A 27305-nucleotide genomic window follows, 5' to 3' on the forward strand; every position below is an offset into this window, starting at 1 on the left:
TGTGGTGGATGCTATAACACATTATCTACTGTAGTGTATGCTATAACACATTATCTACTGTAGTGTATGCTATAATGCATTATCTATTGTAGTGGATGATGTAGCACATTATCTATTATCTATTGTAGTGGATGATATAACACATGATCTATTATCTATTGTAGTGTATGCTATAGCACATTATCTACTATCTATTGTAGTGGATGCTATAATGCATTATCTATTATCTATTGTAGTGGATGATATAACACATGATCTATTATCTATTGTAGTGGATGATATAACATATAACACATTATCTATTATCTATTGTAGTGTATGATATAACATATAACACATTATCTATTGTAGTGGATGATATAGCACATTATCTATTATCTATTGTAGTGGATGATATAACACATGATCTATAATAGTGTAACCTGTTCTCTCTCTCTCTCTCTCTGTTCTCCAGCTGATATCCTGGTCTACATCAATGACAGCTGTGTCCTGGGTCTGTCTCATAAAGAGGTGGTAGAGATGTTGAAGTCTGTCCCCATGGGTCACAGTGTGGACGTTGTGTTACGGAGAGGCTATCCCATGCTCTACAACCCAGACGGCTGTCCCAAACAACCCCTGACCTCCTCCCCCTCCTCCTCTCCTCGGGAACCCCTCAGCGCTGCAGCCACTCCTCCCTCCACAGCCACTGCCCAGTCCCTTTCCTGTCCCAGCCCTGCTGAGCCCTCCCACACCCACCCCCCCGGCCTGGCTAACCTCAATCGGACCCTGTCTCATCACAACGGCAACTATCTCAGAGTGGCGGGAAACTCGGGGTCAGGGCTGGACGCTAACGGAAACGCGGCACCACCCTCCTACCCGCTGTCTAACGGTGTCCCGGGCTCTTCTGCCAGCTCAGCCTGTTCCCCCTCCTCCTCTCACAGTAGGGGAATCCCCCCTCCTCCCCCTCCTGAATCAACCTCCGCGTCCACCAGCCAGAGTGACTCAGAGGCCTTGGGTGGATGGACACAAAGGTAACCAACCCTAAATAACAAAGTGACCAACTAACTAACTAACCCTAACTAACTAACCCTAACTAACTAACCCTAACTAACTAACCCTAACTAACCAACCCTAACTAACTAACCCTAACTAACCAATTGCCAAGATGGACTGAGTTCACAGCTGATGATCATTGCCATGTTGTTTTAATCTCCACCCGGCACAGCCAGAAGAGGACTGGCCACCCCTCATAGCCTGGTTCCTCTCTAGGTTTCTAATCTCCACCCGGCACAGCCAGAAGAGGACTGGCCACCCCTCATAGCCTGGTTCCTCTCTAGGTTTCTAATCTCCACCGGCACAGCCAGAAGAGGACTGGCCACCCCTCATAGCCTGGTTCCTCTCTAGGTTTCTAATCTCCACCCGGCACAGCCAGAAGAGGACTGGCCACCCCTCATAGCCTGGTTCCTCTCTAGGTTTCTAATCTCCACCCGGCACAGCCAGAAGAGGACTGGCCACCCCTCATAGCCTGGTTCCTCTCTAGGTTTCTAATCTCCACCCGGCACAGCCAGAAGAGGACTGGCCACCCCTCATCGCCTGGTTCCTCTCTAGGTTTCTAATCTCCACCTGGCACAGCCAGAAGAGGACTGGCCACCCCTCATAGCCTGGTTCCTCTCTAGGTTTCTAATCTCCACCTGGCACAGCCAGAAGAGGACTGGCCACCCCTCATAGCCTGGTTCCTCTCTAGGTTTCTAATCTCCACCTGGCACAGCCAGAAGAGGACTGGCCACCCCTCATAGCCTGGTTCCTCTCTAGGTTTCTAATCTCCACCCGGCACAGCCAGAAGAGGACTGGTCACCCCTCATAGCCTGGTTCCTCTCTAGGTTTCTAATCTCAACCCGGCACAGCCAGAAGAGGACTGGCCACCCTCATAGCCTGGTTCCTCTCTAGGTTTCTAATCTCCACCTGGCACAGCCAGAAGAGGACTGGCCACCCTCATCGCCTGGTTCCTCTCTAGGTTTCTAATCTCCACCCGGCACAGCCAGAAGAGGACTGGCCACCCTCATAGCCTGGTTCCTCTCTAGGTTTCTAATCTCCACCCGGCACAGCCAGAAGAGGACTGGCCACCCCTCATAGCCTGGTTCCTCTCTAGGTTTCTAATCTCCACCCGGCACAGCCAGAAGAGGACTGGCCACCCCTCATAGCCTGGTTCCTCTCTAGGTTTCTAATCTCCACCTGGCACAGCCAGAAGAGGACTGGCCACCCCTCATAGCCTGGTTCCTCTCTAGGTTTCTAATCTCCACCCGGCACAGCCAGAAGAGGACTGGCCACCCCTCATAGCCTGGTTCCTCTCTAGGTTTCTAATCTCCACCCGGCACAGCCAGAAGAGGACTGGCCACCCCTCATAGCCTGGTTCCTCTCTAGGTTTCTAATCTCCACCCGGCACAGCCAGAAGAGGACTGGCCACCCCTCATAGCCTGGTTCCTCTCTAGGTTTCTAATCTCCACCCGGCACAGCCAGAAGAGGACTGGCCACCCTCATCGCCTGGTTCCTCTCTAGGTTTCTAATCTCCACCTGGCACAGCCAGAAGAGGACTGGCCACCCTCATCGCCTGGTTCCTCTCTAGGTTTCTAATCTCCACCTGGCACAGCCAGAAGAGGACTGGCCACCCCTCATAGCCTGGTTCCTCTCTAGGTTTCTAATCTCCACCTGGCACAGCCAGAAGAGGACTGGCCACCCCTCATAGCCTGGTTCCTCTCTAGGTTTCTAATCTCCACCCGGCACAGCCAGAAGAGGACTGGCCACCCCTCATAGCCTGGTTCCTCTCTAGGTTTCTAATCTCAACCCGGCACAGCCAGAAGAGGACTGGCCACCCCTCATAGCCTGGTTCCTCTCTAGGTTTCTAATCTCCACCTGGCACAGCCAGAAGAGGACTGGCCACCCCTCATCGCCTGGTTCCTCTCTAGGTTTCTAATCTCCACCCGGCACAGCCAGAAGAGGACTGGCCACCCTCATAGCCTGGTTCCTCTCTAGGTTTCTAATCTCCACCCGGCACAGCCAGAAGAGGACTGGCCACCCCTCATAGCCTGGTTCCTCTCTAGGTTTCTAATCTCCACCCGGCACAGCCAGAAGAGGACTGGCCACCCCTCATAGCCTGGTTCCTCTCTAGGTTTCTAATCTCCACCTGGCACAGCTAGAAGAGGACTGGCCACCCCTCATAGCCTGGTTCCTCTCTAGGTTTCTAATCTCCACCCGGCACAGCCAGAAGAGGACTGGCCACCCCTCATAGCCTGGTTCCTCTCTAGGTTTCTAATCTCCACCCGGCACAGCCAGAAGAGGACTGGCCACCCCTCATAGCCTGGTTCCTCTCTAGGTTTCTAATCTCCACCCGGCACAGCCAGAAGAGGACTGGCCACCCCTCATAGCCTGGTTCCTCTCTAGGTTTCTAATCTCCACCTGGCACAGCCAGAAGAGGACTGGCCACCCCTCATAGCCTGGTTCCTCTCTAGGTTTCTAATCTCCACCGGCACAGCCAGAAGAGGACTGGCCACCCCTCATCGCCTGGTTCCTCTCTAGGTTTCTAATCTCCACCTGGCACAGCCAGAAGAGGACTGGCCACCCCTCATAGCCTGGTTCCTCTCTAGGTTTCTAATCTCCACCCGGCACAGCCAGAAGAGGACTGGCCACCCCTCATAGCCTGGTTCCTCTCTAGGTTTCTAATCTCCACCCGGCACAGCCAGAAGAGGACTGGCCACCCCTCATAGCCTGGTTCCTCTCTAGGTTTCTAATCTCCACCCGGCACAGCCAGAAGAGGACTGGCCACCCCTCATAGCCTGGTTCCTCTCTAGGTTTCTAATCTCCACCCGGCACAGCCAGAAGAGGACTGGCCACCCCTCATAGCCTGGTTCCTCTCTAGGTTTCTAATCTCCACCCGGCACAGCCAGAAGAGGACTGGCCACCCCTCATAGCCTGGTTCCTCTCTAGGTTTCTAATCTCCACCCGGCACAGCCAGAAGAGGACTGGCCACCCCTCATCGCCTGGTTCCTCTCTAGGTTTCTAATCTCCACCTGGCACAGCCAGAAGAGGACTGGTCACCCCTCATAGCCTGGTTCCTCTCTAGGTTTCTAATCTCAACCCGGCACAGCCAGAAGAGGACTGGCCACCCCTCATAGCCTGGTTCCTCTCTAGGTTTCTAATCTCCACCTGGCACAGCCAGAAGAGGACTGGCCACCCCTCATCGCCTGGTTCCTCTCTAGGTTTCTAATCTCCACCCGGCACAGCCAGAAGAGGACTGGCCACCCCTCATAGCCTGGTTCCTCTCTAGGTTTCTAATCTCCACCCGGCACAGCCAGAAGAGGACTGGCCACCCCTCATAGCCTGGTTCCTCTCTAGGTTTCTAATCTCCACCTGGCACAGCCAGAAGAGGACTGGCCACCCCTCATAGCCTGGTTCCTCTCTAGGTTTCTAATCTCCACCCGGCACAGCCAGAAGAGGACTGGCCACCCCTCATAGCCTGGTTCCTCTCTAGGTTTCTAATCTCCACCCGGCACAGCTAGAAGAGGACTGGCCACCCCTCATAGCCTGGTTCCTCTCTAGGTTTCTAATCTCCACCCGGCACAGCCAGAAGAGGACTGGCCACCCCTCATAGCCTGGTTCCTCTCTAGGTTTCTAATCTCCACCCGGCACAGCCAGAAGAGGACTGGCCACCCCTCATAGCCTGGTTCCTCTCTAGGTTTCTAATCTCCACCCGGCACAGCCAGAAGAGGACTGGCCACCCCTCATCGCCTGGTTCCTCTCTAGGTTTCTAATCTCCACCTGGCACAGCCAGAAGAGGACTGGCCACCCCTCATAGCCTGGTTCCTCTCTAGGTTTCTAATCTCCACCTGGCACAGCCAGAAGAGGACTGGCCACCCCTCATCGCCTGGTTCCTCTCTAGGTTTCTAATCTCCACCCGGCACAGCCAGAAGAGGACTGGCCACCCCTCATAGCCTGGTTCCTCTCTAGGTTTCTAATCTCCACCGGCACAGCCAGAAGAGGACTGGCCACCCCTCATAGCCTGGTTCCTCTCTAGGTTTCTAATCTCCACCCGGCACAGCCAGAAGAGGACTGGCCACCCCTCATAGCCTGGTTCCTCTCTAGGTTTCTAATCTCCACCCGGCACAGCCAGAAGAGGACTGGCCACCCCTCATAGCCTGGTTCCTCTCTAGGTTTCTAATCTCCACCCGGCACAGCCAGAAGAGGACTGGCCACCCCTCATAGCCTGGTTCCTCTCTAGGTTTCTAATCTCCACCTGGCACAGCCAGAAGAGGACTGGCCACCCCTCATCGCCTGGTTCCTCTCTAGGTTTCTAATCTCCACCTGGCACAGCCAGAAGAGGACTGGCCACCCCTCATAGCCTGGTTCCTCTCTAGGTTTCTAATCTCCACCTGGCACAGCCAGAAGAGGACTGGCCACCCCTCATCGCCTGGTTCCTCTCTAGGTTTCTAATCTCCACCCGGCACAGCCAGAAGAGGACTGGCCACCCCTCATAGCCTGGTTCCTCTCTAGGTTTCTAATCTCCACCCGGCACAGCCAGAAGAGGACTGGCCACCCCTCATAGCCTGGTTCCTCTCTAGGTTTCTAATCTCCACCCGGCACAGCCAGAAGAGGACTGGCCACCCCTCATAGCCTGGTTCCTCTCTAGGTTTCTAATCTCCACCCGGCACAGCCAGAAGAGGACTGGCCACCCCTCATAGCCTGGTTCCTCTCTAGGTTTCTAATCTCCACCTGGCACAGCCAGAAGAGGACTGGCCACCCCTCATAGCCTGGTTCCTCTCTAGGTTTCTAATCTCAACCCGGCACAGCCAGAAGAGGACTGGCCACCCCTCATAGCCTGGTTCCTCTCTAGGTTTCTAATCTCCACCTGGCACAGCCAGAAGAGGACTGGCCACCCTCATAGCCTGGTTCCTCTCTAGGTTTCTAATCTCCACCCGGCACAGCCAGAAGAGGACTGGCCACCCCTCAGGTTTCGCCCTGGTTCCTCTCTAGGTTTCTAATCTCCACCTGGCACAGCCAGAAGAGGACTGGCCACCCCTCATAGCCTGGTTCCTCTCTAGGTTTCTAATCTCCACCTGGCACAGCCAGAAGAGGACTGGCCACCCCTCATAGCCTGGTTCCTCTCTAGGTTTCTAATCTCCACCCGGCACAGCCAGAAGAGGACTGGCCACCCCTCATCGCCTGGTTCCTCTCTAGGTTTCTAATCTCCACCTGGCACAGCCAGAAGAGGACTGGCCACCCCTCATCGCCTGGTTCTTCTCTAGGTTTCTAATCTCCACCCGGCACAGCCAGAAGAGGACTGGCCACCCCACACCCACATCTCGCCTGGTTCCTCTCTAGGTTTCTAATCTCCACCTGGCACAGCCAGAAGAGGACTGGCCACCCCTCATCGCCTGGTTCCTCTCTAGGTTTCTAATCTCCACCTGGCACAGCCAGAAGAGGACTGGCCACCCCTCATCGCCTGGTTCCTCTCTAGGTTTCTAATCTCCACCTGGCACAGCCAGAAGAGGACTGGCCACCCCTCATAGCCTGGTTCCTCTCTAGGTTTCTAATCTCCACCTGGCACAGCCAGAAGAGGACTGGCCACCCCTCATCGCCTGGTTCCTCTCTAGTTTTCTAATCTCCACCCGGCACAGCCAGAAGAGGACTGGCCACCCCTCATAGCCTGGTTCCTCTCTAGGTTTCTAATCTCCACCTGGCACAGCCAGAAGAGGACTGGCCACCCCTCATAGCCTGGTTCCTCTCTAGGTTTCTAATCTCAACCCGGCACAGCCAGAAGAGGACTGGCCACCCCTCATAGCCTGGTTCCTCTCTAGGTTTATAATCTCAACCCGGCACAGCCAGAAGAGGACTGGCCACCCCTCATAGCCTGGTTCCTCTCTAGGTTTCTTCCTCGGTTTTGGCCTTTGTAGGGAGTTTTTCCTAGCCACCGTGCTTCTACACCTGCATTGCTTGCTGTTTTGGGGTTTTAGGCTGGGTTTCTGCACAACACTTTGAGACATCAGCTGATGTTAGAAGGGCTATATAAATTGATTTGATGATATGAGAGGAAAGTGCTGCCTATGGTTCGAACACAAAGTGCAACAGCCAATCAGATCAGATGTACGGTTCACAGTTCTTAGTTTCCTGTGTGTGTGTATCAGTCGGGTACAGAATATCATTAACGCCTCTCTTCCTCCTCTTCCTCCTCTTCCCTCTCAGATGGTCTCTGATGCGCTACAATGGTAACTCCCTCCCCACCTCCTCCTCCATGGTCCACCATCGGAGTGACCTCTCCACCTCCACTCTGCCCATCTCCCTGTCCCACCCGGAGGTGGGCACCGCCACCACTCCTGGTGCCCCCTGCCAGCGGCCTCCCGTGCCCCAGACGTCCCTCATGGCCGGCCCGCCTACGGAGGTCCCCCCTTGCGGCTTCAACGGCTGCCCCGCAAGCGCCCACCCCCGGGTGAGCCACAGCCCGACCAGCGAGGGTGTACCTGTAGGGTCTGGAGGAGGGGAGCTGCTCCCTGTGCCCCTGGGGAGGAGTGAGGGGGGCGGGATGGGGTTCAGTGTGACGGCAGGGGGGAAGGGGGGGCAGCTGGCCCTGGTGAAGAGGGTCTGGGACAGAAGGCAGTGCTCCTCCCTGCAGACAGGGGATGCTATAGTGAAGATCGATGGAGCTGACGTGCAGAGTCTCAGCTTCGCTCAGGTACAGTAGGACTGGCTTCGGAGACAGCTCTACGGTTACAGACCGTCATTTGGTTTGGTTATGAGGTTGATTGTCATTTATTTCAGCAACCCTCAATAGTAATCATCAATCTCTGGAGTAAGTTTATTCTGACAACATTGAGTAATCTTATTGGCATTTGGAATGACACAGAAAGACAGAAGAGCTGTAAGGTTTACTAGATGACAGAAGAGTTGTAAGATTTCCTAGATGACAGGAGAGCTGTAAGGTTTACTGAAGTTGTAAGGTTTACTAGATGACAGGAAGTTGTAAGGTTTACTGAAGTTGTATGGTTTACTAGATGACAGGAAGTTGTAAGGTTTACTAGATGACAGGAAGTTGTAAGGTTTACTAGATGACAGGAAGTTGTAAGGTTTACTAGATGACAGGAAGTTGTAAGGTATCCTAGATGACAGAAGAGCTGTAAGGTTCACTAGATGACAGAAGAGCTGTAAGGTTTACTAGATGACAGAAGAGCTTCAATGTCTACTAGATGACAGAAGAGCTTCAAGGTTTACTAGATGACAGGAGAGCTTCAAGGTTTACTAGATGACAGAAGAGCTGTAAGGTTCACTAGATGACAGGAAGTTGTAAGGTTTACTAGATGACAGGAGAAGTTCAAGGTTTACTAGATGACAGAAGAGCTTTAAGGTTTACTAGATGACAGAAGAGCTGTAAGGTTCACTAGATGACAGAAGAGCTTCAATGTCTACTAGATGACAGGAAGTTGTAAGGTTTACTAGATGACAGAAGAGCTTCAATGTCTACTAGATGACAGGAAGTTGTAAGGTTTACTAGATGACAGAAGAGCTTCAAGGTTTACTAGATGACAGAAGAGCTTTAAGGTTTACTAGATGACAGGAAGTTGTAAGGTTTACTAGATGACAGAAGAGCTGTAAGGTTTACTAGATGACAGGAAGTTGTAAGGTTTACTAGATGACAGGAAGTTGTAAGGTTTACTAGATGACAGGAAGTTGTAAGGTTCACTAGATGACAGGAAGTTGTAAGGTTTACTAGATGACAGGAAGTTGTAAGGTTTACTGAAGTTGTAAGGTTTACTAGATGACAGGAAGTTGTAAGGTTTACTGAAGTTGTAAGGTTTACTAGATGACAGGAAGTTGTAAGGTTTACTGAAGTTGTAAGGTTTACTAGATGACAGGAAGTTGTAAGGTTTACTAGATGACAGGAAGTTGTAATGTTTACTAGATGACAGGAAGTTGTAAGGTTTACTAGATGACAGGAAGTTGTAAGGTTTACTAGATGACAGGAAGTTGTAAGGTTTACTGGATGACAGGAAGTTGTAAGGTTTACTAGATGACAGGAAGTTGTAAGGTTTACTGGATGTTAGAATACCTTCATGTGAAGAAGGTGTCCCTTTAGTGTGAGATGTAAATTAACCAATATTTTGACCTATGTTAATGTTGACCTGTATAATAATGTCGACCTGTATGTTAATGTTGACCTGTATAATAATGTCGACCTGTATGATAATGTCGACCTATATGATAATGTGGACCTATATAATAATGTTGACCTGTATAATAATGTCGACCTGTATGTTAATGTTGACCTGTATAATAATGTCGATCTGTATAATAATGTTGACCTGTATAATAATGTTGACCTGTATAATAATGTCGACCTGTATGATAATGTTGATGTTGACCTGTATAATAATGTTGACCTGTATAATAATGTCGACCTGTATAATAATGTCGACCTGTATAATAATGTTGACCTATGTTAATGTTGACCTGTATAGTAATGTCGACCTGTATAATAATGTCGACCTGTATAATAATGTTGACCTGTATAATAATGTTGACCTGTATAATAATGTTGACCTTTATAATAATGTCGACCTGTATGATAATGTTGACCTGTATAATAATGTTGACCTGTATGATAATGTTGACCTTTATAATAATGTCGACCTGTATGATAATGTTGACCTGTATAATAATGTCGACCTGTATGATAATGTTGACCTTTATAATAATGTTGATCTGTATGATAATGTTGACCTATATGATAATGTGGACCTATATAATAATGTCGACCTGTATGATAATGTTGACCTATATGATAATGTGGACCTATATAATAATGTCGACCTGTATGATAATGTTGACCTATATGATAATGTGGACCTATATAATAATGTCGACCTGTATGATAATGTTGACCTATATGATAATGTCGACCTGTATGATAATGTTGACCTTTATAATAATGTTGACCTGTTTTAACATTGAAGATGCAGAGGGTCCTTCAGGAGCACATCAAGCAGGGAGAAGTAATGCTGTTGGTTTACAGAGGAGGTGAGCACATTATCCTGTATAAATAATATTACTATTACGACCACAAATACACTGTATTTACCAATATAAATACTAGTAATACTAATATTACTACTACTACTACCACAAATACACTAATATTACTACTACTACCACAAGTACACTATATTTACCTACTGTATATAAATACTGGTAATACTACTGCTGTTGATAGCCTTGGTGCAGTACCCTCATCCAGATTTTCTTCCTTTTTAAATACTCATAATGAACATCTAGCTTCAGTACTTTAGGTTGAAATACTCTTTAATGTGACTTCAGTACTTTATGTTGAAATACTCTTTAATGTGACTTCAGTACTTTATGTTGAAATACTCTTTAATGTGACTTCAGTACTTTAGGTTGAAATACTCTTTAATGTGACTTCAGTACTTTAGGTTGAAATACTCTTTAATGTGACTTCAGTACTTTATGTTGAAATACTCTTTAATGTGACTTCAGTACTTTATGTTGAAATACTCTTTAATGTGACTTCAGTACTTTATGTTGAAATACTCTTTAATGTGACTTCAGTACTTTAGGTTGAAATACTCTTTAATGTGACTTCAGTACTTTATGTTGAAATACTCTTTAATGTGACTTCAGTACTTTATGTTGAAATACTCTTTAATGTGACTTCAGTACTTTAGGTTGAAATACTCTTTAATGTGACTTCAGTACTTTATGTTGAAATACTCTTAACTTCTTATGTGTAACGGCGTTCTTCGTTTGTCGAAAGAGAGGCGGACCGAAATGCAGCGTGGTGGTTACTCATGTCTTTAATGAAGGAAGAGCGATACATGAAATAACTATACAAATGCAAAACAACAAAACGGAACGTGAAACCTATTACAGCCTATCTGGTGAACACTACACAGAGACAGGAACAATCACCCACGAAATACACAGTGAACCCAGGCTACCTAAATACGGTTCCCCATCAGAGACAACGAGAATCACCTGACTCTGATTGAGAACCGCCTCAGGCAGCCAAGCCTATGCTAGATACCCCCCTAATCAACCACAATCCCAATGCCTACAAAAACCCCAATAAGACAATACAATAACCCCTTGTCACACCCTGGCCTGAACAAATAATTAAAGAAAACACAAAATACTAAGACCAAGGCGTGACAGAACCCCCCCTAAGGTGCGGACTCCCGGACGCACCTCAAAACCATAGGGAGGGTCCGGGTGGGCGTCTGTCCATGGTGGCGGCTCCGGCTCGGGACGTGGACCCCACTCCATGAATGTCCTAGTTCCTCCCCTTCGCGTCCTGGGATAATCCACCCTCGCCGCCGACCATGGCCTAATAGTCCTCACCCAGATCCCCACTGGACTGAGGAGCAGCTCGTGACAGAGGGGCAGCTCGGGACAGAGGGGCATCTCGGGACAGAGGGGCAGCTCGGGACAGAGGGGCAGCTCGGGACTGAGGGGCAGCTCGGGACTGAGGGGCATCTCGGGACAGAGGGGCAGCTCGGGACTGAGGGGCAGCCCGGGACTGAGGGGCAGCTCGGGACTGAGGGGCAGCTCGGGACTGAGGGGCAGCCCGGGACTGAGGGGCAGCTCGGGACTGAGGGGCAGCTCGGGACAGAGGGGCAGCTCGGGACAGAGGGGCAGCTCGGGACAGAGGGGCATCTCGGGACAGAAGCAGCCCGGGACTGAGGGGCAGCCCGGGACTGAGGGGAAGCCCAGTACTGATAGGAAGCCCAGTACTGAGAGAAAGCCCAGCACTGAGAGGAAGCCCAGTACTGAGATGAAGCTCAGGCAGGTAGTAGGCTCCGGTAGATCCTGGCTGGCTGGCGGATCTGGAAGATTCTGGTTGACTGGCAGATCTGGAAGATCATGGCTGACTGGCGGATCTAGCTGCTCTATGCAGACTGACAGCTCTGGTTGCTCCATGCAGGCTGACAGCTCCCTGCAGACTGACAGCTCCTTGCAGACTGACAGCTCCTTGCAGACTGACAGCTCCTTGCAGACTGACAGCTCTGGCTGCTCCAAGCAGGCTGACAGCTCCCTGCAGACTGACAGCTCCTTGCAGACTGACAGCTCCTTGCAGACTGACAGCTCTGGCTGCTTCATGCAGACTGACAGCTCTGGCTGCTTCATGCAGACTGACAGCTCTGGCTGCTTCATGCAGGCTGACAGCTCTGACTGCTCCATGCAGGCTGACAGCACCCTGCAGACTGGCAGCTCCTTGCAGACTGACAGCTCCTTGCAGACTGGCAGCTCTTTACAGACTGGCAGCTCCTTGCAGACTGGCACTCCTTGCAGACTGGCAGCTCTTTGCAGACTGACAGCTCTGGCTGCTTCATGCAGACTGACAGCACTGACTGCTCCATGCAGGCTGACAGCACCCTGCAGACTGGCAGCTCCTTGCAGACTGACAGCTCCTTGCAGACTGACAGCTCCTTGCAGACTGGCAGCTCTTTACAGACTGACAGCTCTGGCTGCTTCATGCAGACTGACATCTCTGACTGCTCCATGCAGGCTGACAGCACCCTGCAGACTGGCAGCTCCTTGCAGACTGACAGCTCCTTGCAGACTGACAGCTCCCTGCAGACTGGCAGCTCTTTGCAGACTGACAGCTCTGGCTGCTTCATGCAGACTGACAGCTCCCTGCAGACTGGCAGCTCAGGCTGCTCCGAACAGGCAGGAGGCTCCGGCAGCGTTGTAGAGGAGGAAGGCTCTAGAAGCGCTGAACAGGCAGGAGACTCCGGTAGCGCAGGAGAGGAGAAAGGCTCCGACAGCGCTGGAGAGGCGGGAGACTCCGACAGCGCAGGAGAGGCGAGGCGCACTGTAGGCCTGATGCGTGGTGCTGGCACTGGTGATACTGGAGCGAGGACACGCACAGGAAGCCTGGTGCGGGGAGCTGCTACCGGAGGACTGGTGTGTGGAGGTGGCTCTGGATAGACCGGACCATGCAGGCGCACTGGAGCTCTTGAGCACCGAGCCTGCCCAAGCTTACCTGGCTCGATGCCCACTCTAGCCCGGCCAATACGAAGGGCTGGTATGAACCGCACCGGGCTATGCACCCGCACTGGAAACACTGTGCGCTCCATAGCATAACACGGTGCCTGCCCGGTCTCTCTAGCCCACCGGAAAGCACAGGGAGTTTGCGCAGGTCTCCTACCTGGCATAGCCATACTCCCTGTAAGCCCCCCCCAATAATTTTTTGGGGTTGCTTTTCGGGCTTCCTTGCTGCCTCTGCTTCCTCCTTGGGGCGGCGATATTCACCAGGCTGAGCCCAGGGTCCTCTTCCGTCTAATATCATCTCCCAAAACCAGAAGTCCTTATATCGCTGCTCCTCACGATTAACAGGGAGAGTAGGCTCAGGTCTGACTCCTGACTATGCTACTCTCTCCCTGAGCCCTCCTCCAATAAATATTTGGGGGTGACTTTCGGTTTTCGCTCTGCGCCGCCGTGTCTTTCTTTTCGACTCCATTCGTCTATAGCCCTCTTCACACTGTTCCAGCGAATCCCAGGCGGGCTCAGGCACTCTCTCTGGGTCGGCCGCCCACCTGTCTATTTCATCCCACGTCGTATACTCCATGCTTCTGCTGTCCATAACGTCCTCCTTTTGCTGCTCCTGCTGTTGCTGCCTGTTACCACGCCACTCGGTCCGTGTGTGGTGGGTGATTCTGTAACGGCGTTCTTCGTTTGTCGAAAGAGAGGCGGACCGAAATGCAGCGTGGTGGTTACTCATGTCTTTAATGAAGGAAGAGCGATACATGAAATAACTATACAAATGCAAAACAACAAAACGGAACGTGAAACCTATTACAGCCTATCTGGTGAACACTACACAGAGACAGGAACAATCACCCACGAAATACACAGTGAACCCAGGCTACCTAAATACGGTTCCCCATCAGAGACAACGAGAATCACCTGACTCTGATTGAGAACCGCCTCAGGCAGCCAAGCCTATACTAGACACCCCTAATCAACCACAATCCCAATGCCTACAAAAACCCCAATAAGACAATACAATAACCCCTTGTCACACCCTGGCCTGAACAAATAATTAAAGAAAACACAAAATACTAAGACCAAGGCGTGACATTATGGCTGCAGGGGCAGTATTGAGTAGCTTGGATGAAAGGGTGCCCCGAGGTGCCCATATCAAACTGCCTGCTCCTCAGTCCCAGTTGCTAATATATGCACATTATTATTAGTATTGGATAGAAAACACTCTGAAGTTTCTAAAACTGTTTGAATGATGTCTGTGAGTGTAACAGAACTCATATGGCAGGCAAAAACCTGAGAAGAAATCCAAACAGGAAGTCGGAAATCTGAGATTGGTCGGTTTTCAACACAGACCCTATTGAATACACAGTGGGATATTGGTTATGTTAGACTTCCTAAGGCACTTCCGTCTTTAGAAACTCGTTTGAGGATTCTACTGTGAGGCGGGACCGCCGAATGAGAGAGGAATGAGTCAGAGGTCTGGCAGATTCCTACAGGCTCTGAGGCGCGTCACGAGAGAGTTAGCTCTCATTCCATTGCTTTTCTACAGACATAGTAATTCTCCTGTTGGAACATTATTGAAGTTTTATGTTAAAAACATCCTAAAGATTGATTCACGGGCGTCGTTGGAAGTAGACCAAAGTGCAGCGTGGTGAGCATACATTTTCCTTTTTATTCAAAAATGTCGCCAACAAAACAACAAACGAAAGACACAACCGTGAAGCTTACAGGGCATTATTGCCTCAAACAAAGTTAACCTCCCACACAGAAAGGAGGGAAAAGGGCTACCTAAGTATGGTTCCCAATCAGAGACAACGATAGACAGCTGTCCCTGATTGAGAACCATACCCGGCCAAAACATAGAAACACAAAATCATAGAAAACAACACATAGAATGCCCACCCCAAATCACATCCATACATCGTTTGACATGTTTCTACGGACAGTAACGGAACTTTTTGACCTTTCATCTGCAACTAGGGAACGCGCTTCATGACTTTGGATTTGTTTACCAAACGTGCTAACAATAGTAGCTCTTTGGACATAAATGATGGACATTATCGAACAAATCAAACATTTAGTGTGGAACTGGGATTCCTGGGAGTGCATTCTGATGAAGATCATCAAAGGTAAGGGAATATTTATAATGTTATTTCTGATTTCTGTTGACTCCAACATGGCGGATATCTCTATTTGTTTTCTGAACGCTGTTCTCAGATTATTGCATGGTTTGCTTTTTCCGTAAAGCTTTTTTGAAATCTGACACAGCAGTTGCATTAAGGAGAAGTGTATCTATAATTCCATGTCTAACACTTGTATTTTCATCAACATTTATAATGAGTATTTCTGTAAAATGATGTGGCTCTCTGCAATATCACCAGATGTTTTTGGAACTACTGAACATAACGCGCCAATGTAACCTGAGATGTTTGCATATAAATATGAACTTTATCAAACAAAACATACATGTATTGTGTAACATGAAGTCCTATGAGTGTCATCTGATGAAGATCATCAAAGGTTAGTGATTCATTTTATCTCTATTTGTGCTTTTTGTGTCTCCTCTCTTTGGCTGGAAAAATGGCTGAATTTTTCTGTGAGTTGGCGGTGACCTAACATAATTGTTTGTGGTGCTTTCGCTGTAAAGCCTATTTGAAATCGGACACTGTGGTGGGATTAACAACAAGTTTACCTTTAAAACAGTATAAGATACTTCTATGTTTGAGGAATTTTAATTAAGAGATTTCTGTTGTTTTGAATTTGTCGCCCTGCACTTTCACTGCCTGTTGTCATAGCGATCCCGCCCCACACGTTCCACAAGGGCACCCTCCCCCCACGCTCAACTCAAAAGATGGCGCACAGAATGCAAAAATATTCTTGGAAATATTTAACCTCCACACATTAACAAGTCCAATAGCTCAAATGAAAGATAAACACCTTGTTCATCTACCCAGCGAGTCAGATTTCTAAAATGTTTTACGGCGAAAACACACCACATATTTATATTAGACCACCACCGAAACAAAGACAAGAGGCAGCCATTTTGTCCCAGAAAATATAAAATTATAAAAGCAGGATTAAAAAATAAATCATTCACTAACCTTTTGAAAATCTTCATCAGATGGCAGTCATACGACATGTTACACAGTACATTTATGTTTTTTTTCAATAATATGCCATTTATATCCATAAATCTCCATTTACATTGACTTCATGTTCAGAAAATACTCAAAAATGTCCGGAGAAATTATACATAGTGCCGCCAGATAACATAACTAGACATCTTAAACTTTGACTAAATATACATGTTCTACATATAGTTAGAAAGATACACTGCTTCTTAATGCAACCGCTGTGTTACATTTATTTTTAACGTTACAGAATTAGTTCACTATGTAATAATGAGACGGCGCTCAGACGTAAGCAATATTTCTCCGCTATGTTGGAGTCAGCAGAAATACAAAATTACAACATAAATATTCCCTTACCTTTGATGGTCTTCGATCAGAATGTAGTGGAAGGAGTCACACTTACCGAATACATCGTTTTGTTTCACTTCGTGTGTTCTTACAGTAGCATCTGCTAGCAGTTTCAGCTGAAATGCACCCAAAATTACTTCTTGTCCCGGACAGTTGCGCATCAAAACTTCAAAATTACATATTATATGTCGACTAAACTGGTCAAACTAAGTGCAGAATCAAGCTTTAGGATGTTCTAAATGTACAAAACAATTATCTAATCTATCGGACATTCTTGCTTCCTCTCAGGCATTCTGGAACAAAGGAAGGTCTCTCCAAAATGCGCGCTCTCGTGACCTTGTATTTTCTCGCGACACTCAGTCTTTTGCCTCCCAAAGGGTCAAAACCCGCGGGATTTGCACAATTACTGTACTGAATGAGGACATCTAGTGGAAGACATAGAAAGTGTCTCCAGATCCATAGCTGGTTGGGAAGGGTGGGGGCGATGACGTCAAAGTTGCCCCAAGTTTCAGGCTCCCAAAATTAGTTTGGGAGATTGCCTGCCCTGTGAGTTCTGCTATACTTACAGACATAATTCAAACGGTTTTAGAAGCTTTAGAGTGTTTTCTATCCAATAACTATTATTATATGCATATATTAGCAATTTTGGACAGATTTTTTTTCAGATTACTATGGGCACGCAATTCATCCAAAGGGGGCAGTATTCTGCTGAGGCCTAACAGGTTAAACGGAATTTCAGCCCTAAGAAGTTTTTAAAGTAACTTCAGTACTTTAGGTTTAAATACTCTTAACATAACTTCAGTACTTGGGGAACAATACGAGGAGTAGTGTTTAGGATCCTCCCATCGAAGCAGGAACCACTTTAGCTTCCAGACCAGGTTACTGTGTACAAAGTACAGGATGGATTCACCTCAGAGATTTAGTTCTCTCTGTGTTGGGTTCCTTAATGACTTTTTAATGTGGTCAGTAGATGAACTGAACTGCTGTCTTATTATTCAAAACAGTGGAACGTTTGTATGTAACACACAAATGAAAACAACACTAGGCATAATGCCTATTGCCTAATGTTGGGACAATAAAGCTTTTTGAATCTATAATGTTGCTGTTGGAAATGGTAAATCATTATTGTTATGGCTAAGGTATTTTCTCTTCTCTCTTTCTCTTTGTCTCTCTCTTTGTGACTCTCTCTCTCCAGGGTCCTTCCTCTCTCCTGTCTCCCCTAACCTCTACAAACCCTTCCCCTCCCCGCTTGGCCCCTCTTCCCTCTCTCACGGCCTCCCATCCCCATCCGACTTGCCTTCCACCTCCACCTCAGATGCCTTGGTGCCCCTGCACCTCCCCCCCAGCCACAGTGGCCTCGCCCCAGCCTCACCCTCCACTGAACTCCCCTCCTTGGTCCAGAGTACCTCCTTCCTGGACTCAGTCCCGGTAACCATCACCCTGGAGCCCAGGGACTGGCTGGGGATGGAGGAGGGTGGTGACCCTGGGCCTCCAGCCATGCCCCCTGGAGGTGGGGGAAGAGGGAGGTTGGGGCTGGGGGCCATGGCTAAGGGCCCGGTGGACGGTAGAGAGGGAAGGGCCCGGGTGTCAGTCATGGGTCAGGAGGTGGAGCTACGGAGACGGCCAGGGGAGGGGTTTGGCTTTGTCATCGCCTCACAGGACCTCGCCAATGGGGGTGAGTCGTTTATTGTCTATAACCTATTGCTGATCTAGGATCAGATCTCCCCTCTGTCCATATAATATTATTGATTATGATCTAAAAGGCTAAACTGATCCCAGATCAGAACTCCTTCTCTGTGGCGCTTTGAGACCGGTCTAGATATTCTAGGAACACAATATATGATCGATTTTTTGGGGGGTAAATTCTGACCAGGAACAGAATGATATATGATCAATTAACAGTCAGTTCTGTACAGAAACACAGGGTAATATATATGATCGATTTACAGTAGATACTGTAGGCACAGAAATACAGAATCATATGAAAATGGTATTGATCGATATTCTGTTCAACAGTATCTTGATTCTAGGTATTGATCGATATTCTCTTCAACAGTATCTTGATTCTAGGTATTGATCGATATTCTGGTCAACAGTATCTTGATTCTAGGTATTGATCGATATTCTCTTCAACAGTATCTTGATTCTAGGTATTGATCGATATTCTGGTCAACAGTATCTTGATTCTAGGTATTGATCGATATTCTGTTCAACAGTATCTTGATTCTAGGTATTGATAGATTAATCAGTTTCATCAATTTCATATTTCACATGAAAACATATGAAGACCACCAGGCTTGATTGAGATGTTTTATTTTGTAGTAATATTGGTGCCTGCTGGAATTTCCTGAAATCTTTATTTTAGCAATACATCAAATATATATTTCATAATTTTTTGTTAAGGTCAGTAGGTGTCCAACGTAACAACAGGTGTGTTGTGTGTCAACAGGTGTGTTGTGTGTCAACAGGTGTGTCAACAGGTGTGTTGTGTGTCAACAGGTGTGTTGTGTGTCAACAGGTGTGTTGTGTGTCAACAGGTGTGTCAACAGGTGTGTTGTGTGTCAACAGGTGTGTTGTGTGTCAACAGGTGTGTTGTGTGTTGGACACAGTCACTCATCTATAGAGGTCTATAGAGCCTGTCTGCCTTCCTGATTTCTGACTCTGTCATATTGACACAAACAACAGAAACATGTGTTTTTTCAGTTGCTTTTTCAAAGGAATAATTAATTTAATAATTTAATTTAATAGTTCATTTCCTGTCTGATGACTATGGAGCTTAAAGGTATGTGTGTATTTGTATTTCTTTTCTGCAATAAAGATTATGACGCCACAATAAAACACATTTACAATAAGTCTCTAAAAATAAAAAAAGACATACAACCTAATGATATATATACACAGAGTGTAAAAAAACATTAAGGACACCTGCTCTTTTCCATGATATAGACTGACCAGGTGAATCCAGGTGAAAGCTATGATCCCTTAGTGATGTCAGTGTAGATTTATTTTATTTATTTATTTATTTATTGTTTTACCTTTATTTAACTAGGCAAGTCAGTTAAGAACAAATTCTTATTTTCAAAGACGGCCTAGGAACAGTGGGTTAACTGGTCTAGGAACAGTGGGTTAACTGGTCTAGGAACAGTGGGTTAACTGGTCTAGGAACAGTGGGTTAACTGGTCTAGGAACAGTGGGTTAACTGGTCTAGGAACAGTGGGTTAACTGGTCTAGGAACAGTGGGTTAACTGGCCTAGGAACAGTGGGTTAACTGGTCTAGGAACAGTGGGTTAACTGGCCTAGGAACAGTGGGTTAACTGGTCTAGGAACAGTGGGTTAACTGGTCTAGGAACAGTGGGTTAACTGGTCTAGGAACAGTGGGTTAACTGGTCTAGGAACAGTGGGTTAACTGGTCTAGGAACAGTGGGTTAACTGGTCTAGGAACGGTGGGTTAACTCGTCTAGGAACGGTGGGTTAACTGGTCTAGGAGCGGTGGGTTAACTGGTCTAGGAACAGTGGGTTAACTGGTCTAGGAACAGTGGGTTAACTGGTCTAGGAACAGTGGGTTAACTGGTCTAGGAACAGTGGGTTAACTGGTCTAGGAACAGTGGGTTAACTGGTCTAGGAACAGTGGGTTAACTGGTCTAGGAACAGTGGGTTAACTGGTCTAGGAACAGTGGGTTAACTGGCCTAGGAACAGTGGGTTAACTGGTCTAGGAACAGTGGGTTAACTGGTCTAGGAACAGTGGGTTAACTGGTCTAGGAACAGTGGGTTAACTGGTCTAGGAACAGTGGGTTAACTGGTCTAGGAACAGTGGGTTAACTGGTCTAGGAACGGTGGGTTAACTCGTCTAAGAACGGTGGGTTAACTGGTCTAGGAACAGTGGGTTAACTGGTCTAGGAACGGTGGGTTAACTGGTCTAGGAACGGTGGGTTAACTCGTCTAGGAGCGGTGGGTTAACTGGTCTAGGAGCGGTGGGTTAACTGGTCTAGGAACAGTGGGTTAACTGGTCTAGGAACAGTGGGTTAACTGGTCTAGGAACAGTGGGTTAACTGGTCTAGGAACAGTGGGTTAACTGGTCTAGGAACAGTGGGTTAACTGGTCTAGGAACAGTGGGTTAACTGGTCTAGGAACAGTGGTTTAACGTCTAGGAACAGTGGGTTAACTGGTCTAGGAACAGTGGGTTAACTGGTCTAGGAACAGTGGGTTAACTGGTCTAGGAACGGTGGGTTAACTCGTCTAGGAGCGGTGGGTTAACTGGTCTAGGAGCGGTGGGTTAACTGGTCTAGGAACAGTGGGTTAACTGGTCTAGGAACAGTGGGTTAACTGGTCTAGGAACAGTGGGTTAACTGGTCTAGGAACAGTGGGTTAACTGGTCTAGGAACAGTGGGTTAACTGGTCTAGGAACAGTGGGTTAACTGGTCTAGGAACAGTGGGTTAACTGGTCTAGGAACAGTGGGTTAACTGGCCTAGGAACAGTGGGTTAACTGGTCTAGGAACAGTGGGTTAACTGGTCTAGGAACAGTGGGTTAACTGGTCTAGGAACAGTGGGTTAACTGGTCTAGGAACAGTGGGTTAACTCGTCTAGGAACAGTGGGTTAACTCGTCTAGGAACAGTGGGTTAACTCGTCTAGGAACGGTGGGTTAACTGGTCTAGGAGCGGTGGGTTAACTGGTCTAGGAACGGTGGGTTAACTGGTCTAGGAACAGTGGGTTAACTGGTCTAGGAACAGTGGGTTAACTGGTCTAGGAACAGTGGGTTAACTGGTCTAGGAACAGTGGGTTAACTGGCCTAGGAACAGTGGAACAGTGGGTTAACTGGTCTAGGAACAGTGGAACAGTGGGTTAACTGGTCTAGGAACAGTGGAACAGTGGGTTAACTGGTCTAGGAACAGTGGAACAGTGGGTTAACTGGTCTAGGAACAGTGGAACAGTGGGTTAACTGGTCTAGGAACAGTGGAACAGTGGGTTAACTGGCCTAGGAACAGTGGAACAGTGGGTTAACTGGTCTAGGAACAGTGGAACAGTGGGTTAACTGGTCTAGGAACAGTGGATTAACTGGTCTAGGAACAGGGGGTTAACTGGTCTAGGAACAGTGGGTTAACTGCCTGTTCAGGGGCAGAACGACAACCTTCCGGGTTACTAGTCCAACGCTCTAACCACTAGGCTACCCTGCCGCCCCATGATGAAGGGGAGGAGACCGGTTAAATTACTGTGAAGCCTTAAGACAACCCAGGCATGGATTGTGTATGAGGATGAATGGGCAAGACAGAATAGTGAAGAGTCTTTGAACGGGGTCTGGTACCAGGCGAACCGGTTTGTGTCAAGAACTGCAACGCTGCTGGCTTTTTTTCAATGTCAACAGTTTCCTGTGTGTTTCAAAAAATGGTCCACCACTCAAAGGACATTCAGCCAACTTGACACAACTGTGGGGAAGCCTTGGAGTCAACAGCATCTCTGTGGAACACTTTCAACACCTTACAGAGTCCATGCCCCGACGAGTTGAGGCTGTTCTGAGGGCAAAATGAGGTGTTCTTAATGTTTGGTGTCTGTCTGTTTGCGCTCTCTCTCTCTCTCTCTCTCTCTCTCTCTCTCTCTCTGTCTCTCTCTCTCTGTCTCTCTCTGCCTCTCTCTCTATCTCTCTCTCTATATCTCTCTCTCTCTCTCTCTCTCTCTCTCTCTCTCTCTCTCTCTCTCTCTCTCTCTCTCATTCATACATACATACATACATACATACATACATACATACATACATACAGTGGGGCAAAAAAGTATTTAGTCAGCCACCAATTGTGCAAGTTCTCCCACTTAAAAAGATGATAGAGGCCTGTAATTTTCATCATAGAGGTACACTTCAACTATGACAGACAAAATGAGAAAAAAATCCAGAAAATCACATTGTAGGATTTTTAATGAATTTATTTGCAAATTATGGTGGAAAATAAGTGTTCATTCAGTATTATTGTAATTGTCATTATTACAAATAAATAATTTTTAAAAAAATCGGCCAATTAATCGGTATCGGCATTGAAAAATCATAATCGGTCGACTTCTAGTCTGAATACTTATAAAAATGTGATAAATTATGTGAAATGATTAAATTTGGTCATTATGGGGTGTTGTGTGTCGTGGTCAAAAGGTTTGAGAATGACACATATAAATGTTCACAAAGTCTGCTGCCTCAGTTTGTATGATGGCAATTTGCATATACTCAGAATGTTATGAAGAGTTATCAGGTGAATTGCAATTAATTGCAAAGTCCCTCCTTCTTCCTCTGTCAAACATGGTTACCTGCAAGGAAACACGTGCCGCCATCAAGAACTTCAAGGAAAGTGGTTCAATTGTTGTGATGAAGGCTTCAGGGCGCCCAAGAAAGTCCAGCAAGCGCCAGGACCGTCTCCTAAAGTTGATTCAGCTGTGGGATCGGGGCACCACCAGTACAGAACTTGCTCAGGAATGGCAGCAGGCAGGTGTGAGTGCATCTGCACTCACAGTGAGGCGAATACTTTTGGAGGATGGCCTGGTGTCAAGAAGGGCAGCAAAGAAGCCACTTCTCTCCAGGAAAACCATCAGGGACACACTGATATTCTGCAAAAGGTACAAGGATTGGACTGCTAAGGACTGGGGTAAAGTCATTTTCTCTGATGAATCCTCATTCCGATTGTTTGGGGCATCCGGAAAAAAGCTTGTCCGGAGAAGACAAGGTGAGGGCTACCATCAGTCCTGTGCCATGCCAACAGTAAAGCATCATGAGACCATTAATGTGTGGTGTTGCTTCTCAGCCAAGGGAGTGGGCTCACTCACAATGTTGCCTAAGAACACAGCCATGAATAAAGAATGGTACCAACACATCCTCCGAGAGCAACTTCTCCCAACCATCCAGGAACAGTTTGGTGACGAACAATGCCTTTTCCAGCATGATGGAGCACCTTGCCATAAGGCAAAAGTGGCTCGGGGAACAAAACATCGATATTTTGAATCGATGGCCAGGAAACTCCCGAGACCTTAATCCCATTGAGAACTTGTGGTCAATCCTCAAGAGGCGGGTGGACAAACAAAAACCCACAAATTCTGACAAACTCCAAGCATTGATTATGCAAGAATGGGCTGCCATCAGTCAGGATGTGGCCCAGAAGTTAATTGACAGCATGCCAGGGTGGATTGCAGAGGTCTTGAAAAAGACGGGTCAACACTGCAAATATTGATTCTTTGCATCAACTTCATGTAATTGTCAATAAAAGCCTTTGACACTTATGAAATGCTTGTAATTATACTTCAGTATTCCATAGTAACAGCTGACAAAAATATCTAAAGACACTGAAGCAGCAAACTTTGTGGAAATTAATATTTGTGTCATTCTCAAAACTTTTGGCCACGACTGTAGATTGATTCGGGTGGATAAAAAACAAAATCCATGTTAGAATTAAGTGTAAAATCACGTAGACAAATGTGTAAAAAGAGAAGGGGATACTTCATCAGTATCAGTGGAGGAACTGTGTGAAAAGAGAAGGGGATACTTCATCAGTATCAGTGGAGGAACTGTGTGAAAAGAGAAGGGGGATACTTCATCAGTATCAGTGGAGGAACTGTGTGAAAAGAGAAGGGGATACTTCATCAGTATCAGTGGAGGAACTGTGTGAAAAGAGAAGGGGATACTTCATCAGTATCAGTGGAGGAACTGTGTGAAAAGAGAAGGGGATACTTCATCAGTATCAGTGGAGGAACTGTGTGAAAAGAGAAGGGGATACTTCATCAGTATCAGTGGAGGAACTGTGTAAAAAGAGAAGGGGATACTTCATCAGTATCAGCTGATGAAGCTACAGCTAGCTAGCACTGCAGTGTATAAAATGTGGCGGGTAGTTGACTCAAAGATAGAGACAATAGTTGAACAGTTTTGAACAAATTCATTTCTTCCAAAATGAAGGAGAAGCAAGAATGTGAGAGAGAGCTAACCCTAACCCTAACCTAACCCTAACCTTAACCCCTAAACCTAACCCTAACCTTAACCCCTAACCCTAACCTTAACCCCTAAACCTAACCCTAACCTTAACCCCTAAACCTAACCCTAACCTTAACCCCTAAACCTAACCCTAACCTTAACCCCTAAACCTAACCCTTAAACCTAACCCTAACCTTAACCCCTAAACCTAACCTTAACCCCTAAACCTAACCCTAACCTTAACCCCTAAACCTAACCCTAACCTTAACTCCTAAACCTAACCCCTAAACCTAACCCTAACCTTAACCCCTAAACCTAACCCTAACCCTACCCCTAACCTTAACTCCTAAACCTAACCCTAACCCCTAAACCTACCCCTAACCTTAACCTAACCCTAACCCTAACCCCTAACCCTAACCCCTAACCTTAACCCCTAACCCTAACCTTAACGGTCCCTGCTTTGATGCACCTGTACTGACCTCTCCTTCTGGATGATAGTGGGGTGAACAGGCAGTGGCTCGGGTGGTTGTTGTCCTTGATGATCTTTATGGCCTTCCTGTGACATCGGGTGGTGTAGGTGTCCTGTAGGGCAGGTAGTTTGCCCCCGGTGATGCGTTGTGCAGACCTCACTACCTTCTGGAGAGCCTTACGGTTGTGGGCGGAGCAGTTGCCGTACCAGGCGGTTATACAGCCCGCCAGGATGTTCTCGATTGTGCATCTGTAGAAGTTTGTGAGTGTTTTTGGTGACAAGCCGAATTTATTCAACCTCCTGAGGTTGTAGAGGCGCTGCTGCGCCTTCTTCACGATGCTCTCTGTGTGAGTGGACCAATTCAGTTGGTCTGTGATGTGTATGCCGAGGAACTTAAAACTTACTACCCTCTCCACTACTGTCCCATCGATGTGGATAGGGGGGGTGCTCCCTCTACTGTCTCGTCGATGTGGATAGGGGGGTGCTCCCTCTGCTGTCTCATCGATGTGGATAGGGGGGGTGCTCCCTCTACTGTCTCGTCGATGTGGATAGGGGGGGTGCTCCCTCTGCTGTCTCGTCGATGTGGATAGGGGGGTGCTCCCTCTACTGTCTCGTCGATGTGGATAGGGGGTGCTCCTCTGCTGTCTCGTCGATGTGGATAGGGGGTGCTCCCTCTACTGTCTCGTCGATGTGGATAGGGGGGGTGCTCCCTCTACTGTCTCGTCGATGTGGATAGGGGGTGCTCCCTCTGCTGTCTCGTCGATGTGGATAGGGGGGTGCTCCCTCTGCTGTCTCGTCGATGTGGATAGGGGGTGCTCCCTCTACTGTCTCGTCGATGTGGATAGGGGTGCTCCCTCTGCTGTCTCGTCGATGTGGATAGGGGGTGCTCCCTCTACTGTCTCGTCGATGTGGATAGGGGGTGCTCCCTCTACTGTCTCGTCGATGTGGATAGGGGGTGCTCCCTCTACTGTCTCGTCGATGTGGATAGGGGGTGCTCCCTCTACTGTCTCGTCGATGTGGATATGTGGGGTGCTCCCTCTACTGTCTCGTCGATGTGGATAGGGGGTGCTCCTCTACTGTCTCGTCGATGTGGATAGGGGGTGCTCCCTCTACTGTCTCGTCGATGTGGATAGGGGGTGCTCCCTCTACTGTCTCGTCGATGTGGATAGGGGTGCTCCCTCTGCTGTCTCGTCGATGTGGATAGGGGGTGCTCCTCTACTGTCTCGTCGATGTGGATAGGGGGTGCTCCCTCTACTGTCTCGTCGATGTGGATAGGGGGTGCTCCCTCTACTGTCTCGTCGATGTGGATAGGGGGTGCTCCTCTACTGTCTCGTCGATGTGGATAGGGGGTGCTCCTCTACTGTCTCGTCGATGTGGATAGGGGGTGCTCCCTCTACTGTCTCGTCGATGTGGATAGGGGGTGCTCCCTCTGCTGTCTCGTCGATGTGGATAGGGGGTGCTCCCTCTGCTGTCTCGTCGATGTGGATAGGGGGTGCTCCCTCTGCTGTCTCGTCGATGTGGATAGGGGGTGCTCCCTCTGCTGTCTCGTCGATGTGGATAGGGGGTGCTCCCTCTGCTGTCTCGTCGATGTGGATAGGGGGTGCTCCCTCTACTGTCTCGTCGATGTGGATAGGGGGTGCTCCCTCTACTGTCTCGTCGATGTGGATAGGGGGTGCTCCTCTACTGTCTCGTCGATGTGGATAGGGGGTGCTCCCTCTACTGTCTCGTCGATGTGGATAGGGGGTGCTCCTCCTGTCTCTACTGTCTCGTCGATGTGGATAGGGGGTGCTCCCTCTACTGTCTCGTCGATGTGGATAGGGGGTGCTCCTCTACTGTCTCGTCGATGTGGATGGGGGTGCTCCCTCTGCTGTCTCGTCGATGTGGATAGGGGTCTCGTTCTGCCCTCTACTGTCTCGTCGATGTGGATAGGGGGTGCTCCTCTGCTGTCTCGTCGATGTGGATAGGGGGTTCTCCCTCTACTGTCTCGTCGATGTGGATAGGGGGTGCTCCCTCTACTGTCTCGTCGATGTGGATAGGGGGTGCTCCTCTACTGTCTCGTCGATGTGGATAGGGGGTGCTCCCTCTGCTGTCTCGTCGATGTGGATAGGGGGTGCTCCCTCTACTGTCTCTGTCGATGTGGATAGGGGGTGCTCCTCTGCTGTCTCGTCGATGTGGATAGGGGGTGCTCCCTCTACTGTCTCGTCGATGTGGATTGGGGGTGCTCCCTCTGCTGTCTCGTCGATGTGGATAGGGGGTGCTCCCTCTACTGTCTCGTCGATGTGGATAGGGGGTGCTCCCTCTGCTGTCTCGTCGATGTGGATAGGGGGGTGCTCCCTCTACTGTCTCGTCGATGTGGATAGGGGGTGCTCCTCTACTGTCTCATCGATGTGGATAGGGG

General features: G+C 48.3%; 1 pseudogene; it reads left to right on the forward strand.

The window, feature by feature from the left end:
- The window catches only part of LOC115127939 (membrane-associated guanylate kinase, WW and PDZ domain-containing protein 3-like), a 157705-nt pseudogene that overhangs the window by 99920 nt on the left and 30480 nt on the right, over positions 1-27305 (forward strand).

Source organism: Oncorhynchus nerka, linkage group LG20 (assembly GCF_034236695.1).
Source record: "Oncorhynchus nerka isolate Pitt River linkage group LG20, Oner_Uvic_2.0, whole genome shotgun sequence".
NCBI classification, from domain to species: domain Eukaryota; kingdom Metazoa; phylum Chordata; class Actinopteri; order Salmoniformes; family Salmonidae; genus Oncorhynchus; species Oncorhynchus nerka.